Source organism: Mus caroli, chromosome 4 (assembly GCF_900094665.2).
Source record: "Mus caroli chromosome 4, CAROLI_EIJ_v1.1, whole genome shotgun sequence".
Classification (NCBI taxonomy): Eukaryota; Metazoa; Chordata; class Mammalia; order Rodentia; family Muridae; genus Mus; species Mus caroli.
In genome coordinates, this window is record NC_034573.1 from 111,675,385 (window position 1) to 111,682,195 (window position 6,811).

At 39.4% G+C, this 6,811-nt stretch overlaps 1 protein-coding gene across 1 annotated transcript in view; it reads right to left on the reverse strand.

Moving 5' to 3' along the window:
• Rlf (rearranged L-myc fusion) overlaps positions 1–6,811 on the reverse strand; it is a 61,741-nt gene that overhangs the window by 14,157 nt on the left and 40,773 nt on the right. The window lies entirely within an intron of this gene.

Here is a 6,811-nt window from a genome sequence, read left to right on the forward strand (position 1 = left end):
AATGCCAAAGCTCCTCTCTCCCTCTTATGAAACTCCTTATCCTAACTTTGAAGACACTCAAGGGGTGACCAATTCATTCTCCTTCCTTTTTCCTGTATTGAATAATCCCCTCAAATATTGCAAACCTTTACTTCCTAGAGTTCTGAAACCAGTTAATCTCTCTCCCTCTCCCTCTGCCTTTACCCCCCCCCCCCCCCCCCCCCCCCCCCCCGTTTTAAAAAGCACATGTGAAACTCCAGTGAAAGTTATGGTACAACTCCTGAGATTCCTCCTTCCACCAGGTGGGATCCAGGATCAAACTCAGGTTGTCAGGTGTGCATACGTGTGCCTCTACCTGCTGAGCCATCTTGTTGGCCCTCTGAAAAAGCTATTCGTATTCATTCCTGGTTTCAATTTTTCTCTTGCAGGTTTGTTTTTTGAGATAGGGTTTCACTCTGTAGCTTTGGCTGTCTTGGAACTCACTATGTAGAGCAGGCTGGCCTTGAATTCACAGAGAACCACCGGCCTCTACACTCAGCTTGGCTCCAAGAACTCTTCTAGCTCAGACTTTGTCCTAAATCTCACATGGCCAACAAGGCCTGGGTATTCCCCTATCTCTTCCCTTTTCAATGCTGGATTATAGGAGTGTGCCACTATGCTTATTTTGTTTTATTTTTAAAATGGGCTCTGGGTATTAAACTCTGGTTTTCATTCTTGTATAGCAAGCACTTTACTGCCTCAGTTGTTTCTACAACTCTCTTTTTAAAGCTTATTTATTTTTGACGTGGGTCTGCTCTGTGGTTCAGGCTGTCCTGGAATTCACTATATAGCCCAGGCTAACTTGAACTCACAGCAATTCTAATCTTTCAGTTTCCCAAATGCTGGAATTACCAGCATGAGCCACCTCCCTGGATTCTTGAACTGACTATGTTTGCCTCTGCAGTGATCCTTCCAGTCCAATGAACTATCAACCAAAGCATCAACACTAACCCATGGTGCAAGCCTTTAATCTCAGCACTTGAGGGAGTAGGGGTGGGGCAGCAGAGGCAGGTGGATCTCTGTGAATTCAAGACCAGCCTGGGCTACACAGAAAAACCTCTTTTCAAAAAAAAAAAAGACAAAGAACCCCAAAGCAAACAAAACAAACAACAACAACAAAAAAGTCCAAACTCATATCAAACCCTAGGAAAATGCCTCTTCAGAACTGTTTAGGGCTGTGGTTATAGCGCTGTGGTAGCTTGACCCTCTAGCAGACATGAAGCCTTGGGTTAAAAACTATTTTAGAAGAACTCTACTTTAGGAGTAAAACACTTAAATAAATATTTAAGTCTTAAATTCTTCACAAACTTTCTAACTTAGTGTATTTCTTGAGTATACTTAATTCCCCATATGACCATATGGAAAAAAATATAAGTATTAAGATTATAATTTTAAAGCCATGAGTGGTAGCCCATGCCTTTAAGTTGATCAGATGGTTTTCTGTTTAACAAAATCTCAATCTAAAGCTACACCTAGAATTTCTATGCTCCTGTTTACTTTTCTACTCCCAAACTGAATTCCCACTGGGTCCTGTTTAAATGTATTTGCTCTGTGTTTGTCACTTATACTTAGTGACTGTGTCAATTCCCAACAGAATTAGTTAGACTGGTAAGTAAATTAGATCCTGTTTATATTTTCTTGTCTCCATCAAGAGAAGAAATAAGTATGTTATTGTGCCTTCCAACTATAAGAGCCAGAAAATATGTATCTCATTCACATTCAAACCAAACAGTTTCTGCTATTGAGTACCCTCACTACTGTAGCACAAAAGCAGCCAGAGACAGGAAAAAGCCAAGAGTGGTTGTGCACTTGAAGACTCAAAAAATCCATTCACATACAAATGGTGGAACGAGAGAATGGTCTTCCACAAGTTGTCTTCTGACCTCCTCACATCTAAGTACCATGCAACAACATGCTGGGTACACACATGTGCATGCACACATACATAAATAATAAATGTAATCTAATAAATTTTACTTAGGGACAAGAAAGATAGCTCAGTGGTTAAGAGCACTGGCTGCTCTTTCAGAAGTCCCAAGTTAGATTCCCAAAGCCCAGATGGTGACTCACAATCATCAGTAACACCTCCAGTTCCAGAGTATTTGACCCTTTCATCTGACCTTCAGAGGCACTGGCATGCATGTGGTACACATACATGCAGTTAGGTATAGCTCTAGCACACATTAAAAAAAAAACCCAAAAACCCAATCCACAAATCTAAAAGACATTTTAATTAGTACCAATGACGTCTCATTCAGTTCTATATAAACGGTTTCAACAAGGAACTCCAAATTCCAAGGTATTCTGTTCCCCCAGTTCCTAATTTGTCTAACTATGCACTGGCAAAGAATTCTGGTTTTCACATGACCCAGTCAATTAATCTTAATTGTATGTGTTTGGCAAAATGGTCCCCAGCAGAGGTTTCTCATTACACACACCCATTACTAGGATACCCACAGGTGCTGACATACAAAAACTTTTATTCCCAGCTGTTCCTCAGGTTAATTTAACTCTTCTCCTGAAAGTTGAAATAGAGTAAAAATTATGCTATATTAGAACATATGCTGATTAAAAACATCAATTAGTGAACATGTAGCAAGTCACCGTAGTTTTCCAAAGTCAGGGCTCTTTATAATTCTATTGTTAACTAGATGAAATGAGTGCTTCTTTTAAAACAATTTTTGTGTGATAAATGTCTTTGTCCTGATAAATCTAACAAATTAATTCAAATTACAAGAAATATTTAAAACTACATTTATCTTATATTTGCCTAACATGTGTGAAGCCCTTGGGTTCAATTCTCAACATTGAAGAGGGGCAGGGGAGACACTGCTCATCACTTTCCACTCAATGGAAATAAACGGCACAGAGGAAAGACAGCCATGGAGACAGCTGAACTGCCTTTTAGTCTGACTTCAGACCATCATTAGCATAATACACGCAGGACTTTGGGAACATTACCATTTTGGCATCACTGGTGAAGTATAGAGAGAGGACTGTTATCATGGAGACTGTCATTTAATGGTGGTAATACTGAAAATTTTTAGTATTATAAGAGTTGGTAAACATTTGGCAAAGCCTTTACCAAACAGTTTCTGGTATTGAGTACCCCACTACTGTAGCACAAAAGCAGCCAGAGACAGGAAAGAGCCAAGAGTGGTTGTGCACCCAAAGACTCAAAAAACAGATACAGGTAGGCATGCTGGTGTATGCCTATAGTAATCCCACTACTTGGGAGGCTGAGAAGTGGACTAAGAGTTTGAAGCTAGTCTAGATTACATAGAATGTTCAGTGTTACCTGAGGTAAACAAAGAACAAAACAAACAGAAAATAGGTACAGCCACATGTCATAGAAGGTTTCAACTAGACAGCATAAAGGATAGCATCTGCAACATAGCCTATGTGGGTAGTACGTTAATGTTATCCAGATTATGTAACTGCACTACAGTGCTGGCACAAAGATGAGACTGCCTCATGACACATTTTCCAGATGTGTGTCTGCCAATCCAGATACGTTGTAGAACAGCAACAGCAGACCCATTTCCCACAGAGGTTTCCTGCAAGTTCACCAACCTCACAAATGAACCAATTATGTAACTTCATGAAAACCCTGCTTACTTACTTAGTTGCTTACCTGACTTAGCAAAGCAGTAGAAGGCAAGTACTATTATCAGAGTTAAAACTTAGCTCCTTAATCTGTTATTAATAAACCAAGAAAGACCATGGATAAAACAAAGCTGACAGCTACATGTATAATCTTCAACACATGCGCAGTCCAAGGTTCAACTGTAGCACTATTAAACCAACAAGCACCCATAAGCTGACTGACTTCCCACACTTCCCTGGCTCCTCTACTCACTCCTCTGGGGGTCTCTGAGAAGGTCACACTGGCCTCCAGCTCCGAGGGCTAGGATTATAGGTGTGCACTACCATATACTGTTATTCTGAGTATCTTGAAGCCATATACTATTTTGCTTACTGTCCCTATTTCTGGCCTGCCAGTGAATACTGTTGTTTCTCAAAATTTCTTGTCCTAACCCTAATACACTATTCTTTAATCAAATTTCCCCCAAATATCATAGCTTATCACTTGTTACCTTCAATGATGAGTCTGAACTTTATCCAATCTAAGCTCTAATACATTTGTTTCAGAAGACCTCCTTTTGCCAAGCCAACAGATCTTATTTCTTATAAGATCTTAACTCATATGCTCTGGCTCACACAAGGTCTTCACTAGTGAGTTACTGGAAGCACAAGTTAATTCCTGTCTTTTATTACAAGTCAGTTGTTCCTAACACATTCTATCTATCTAACCTTACTTCAAGGTTCAACTCAGGCACCAGCTTCTCCACAGAGCTTGTAAATGGTATTTACATGGATAGTTTCCATAATTACTTCTGTATTGAACACAGCAGCAGCTTAATATTATTTAGTACTTTTCTTTCTATAATTGTTTCTAGCAAATAACGCTATATGAACTCTGTATTTGCCAATGCCCAATACAATAACAGAATTAAAGTAGGTTTAATTTTTGTTAAAGTTAAAGAAAAGTTATAGGATGAGGAGGAAATCAAATCCAAAGTTAGACTTTTGCTGATACTTCTGAATTTTTTTCACAAAGTCTCAAGTACCGAGATTAATGGCTGTTTCTTAATTTGTTTTCTGAACACAAAATACTGCAATAAGGTCAGTATCTGAACTTACCAGATACTACAGCCAGTGAGCCAGCTAACCAACCAACCAACCAACCAACCAACCAACCAACCAAACATATGCTTTAAAAAAATGTGAATTCACTCATACAAGGCTAATTATCAATTATTATAGTGCTACCCTTCGCTCCTGTTTTCTTAAGACAGGCCTTTAATCTGAAATCTTCCATCTTGTCTTCTCAATTGCTTCTCTCTAGTACTGCAAGTTAGATCCAAAGAATTCTTATTATAGAGTCTATATTTGTTCAATGTTTATCTATGGTGTGGCAAGAACTGAATCTTTTTTAAAAATGTGCATTTGACACAGGAGCCAGAGAACAACTTTGGGTGTTAACCTCATGAGCACTATCAACCTCCTGTGAGTCTAAATCTCTCATAGCTTGTTAACTCACCAGTTAGGCTAGTTGGCTGGCCACGTACACACATACACACAAATACACATAAATAAAAATAAATCTTTCAAAAAATTTTAAAGACGGGTGTGTGTGTGTGGGGGGTGGGTGGGGGGGGGAAGGCCTATACTACATAGCACAGGAGGGACAAATGTTTAGCAAATGCTTTTTGTAATTATATTCTAGATTGCAGTGGGAAGTATGAAAAGACAGATGATGTGAAGCAGTTCAGTTTTTGATTTCTTTATGACACAATACTTATACTCAATTAAGAGTCATTGAGACAATCTCAGTTTTGGAAAACTACATTCAGGTGTTCACATCACCAAATAGCTGCTTCACTGTCTAGGTCCACATCTCAAAACAAGGATGACCAACACTCTGTCACTACTCACATACTATGCACCACCAGACCATCTTCCCAAAAACAAGTACTCTGTAAATTTAATGTTATAGGTTCTACTCTTCCCACTAGGATACTGCTAAGTATGTAAATGCTTAAAAAAACAAAACAAAATAGACATTAGCCACAGCAAATAGAATGAAGGCTTTTAGACTTAACCTGAGAAAAATGGAAAATTATTGGAGGATGTGGACAGAAAATGGCCTAAGCACTAAAGAGATTTTACTTCAAGAGAGTAAAATGTAGTGGCCATCAGTGAGACTACACACAGCAGTTCAGATAATGTATTACTATTGTATTATTACAATTACATGGGGTCTCATGTATACCAAGCTGTCTTCAAACCTACTATAGAAGAGAATGACCTTGAACTTATCTTTCTGCCTCAGGCTCACCCTAGTGATTGGATTACAGGTTTGCAGCACCATGGCTGGTTTATATGGTACTGAGTACTGAACCAAGAGTTCTGTGCCTGCTACATGAGCATGCTAAGAGCTAAGCTCCTATCACCTTACTATTTTCAATCCTGTACTACTGATAGTACAGCAAACCCAGATTTGAATGCCAGCATTACATGAAGGTAGCTAACATAATTTAATTGGAACTTTTTATCAACAAAAAGGAACTTTGTCAGAGATGTGAAACTAAATGTGAAAAGTATAGAGTATGCCTAGCCTACAAGGAGCTATGTATTCACTAATCTTTCCACTTCTGACATGGAGAACATAGTTGAAAGGCAACTGACTTCACTGGGTTTATTTTTAGTTGCACCGAGGATCAGTCATGAGGTCTTGCTTAATACTAGGTAAATGTTTAACTAACTATACTCCCTCTCTTTTCTGGCTTCATTGAGAAGCAAGCTCAAGCCAGGCTATGGTGACATATTCTGCAACCCCTCATTAGGGATGCGGAGGCAGGAGTATGGGAACTGGTGGCCAGCATGGGCTACAATGAGCTTAGTCTAAGACCAGCCTGAGCAATAGTAATACCCTGTCTCAAAACTTAAACCAAACTAAAGCTCAGGAAGTCATAAAGGCAATCAGGGTCCTAATAGTAATATCAGAAATTTAGTCAGTGGGGTACTGCAACATTTAACCAAAGGAAAGCAAAGTCAAAAGGAGAAGGAACAATCACTGAAGAGCTAGGAAGTCAAAGTGTGTGAGACCTTAAAAAGACCTGGGGAAGCTGGGTGGTGGTGGCGCACGCCTTTAATCCCAGCACTTAAGAGGCAGGGGCAGGTGGATTTCTGAGTTTGAGGCCAGCCTGGTCTACAGAGTGACTTCCAG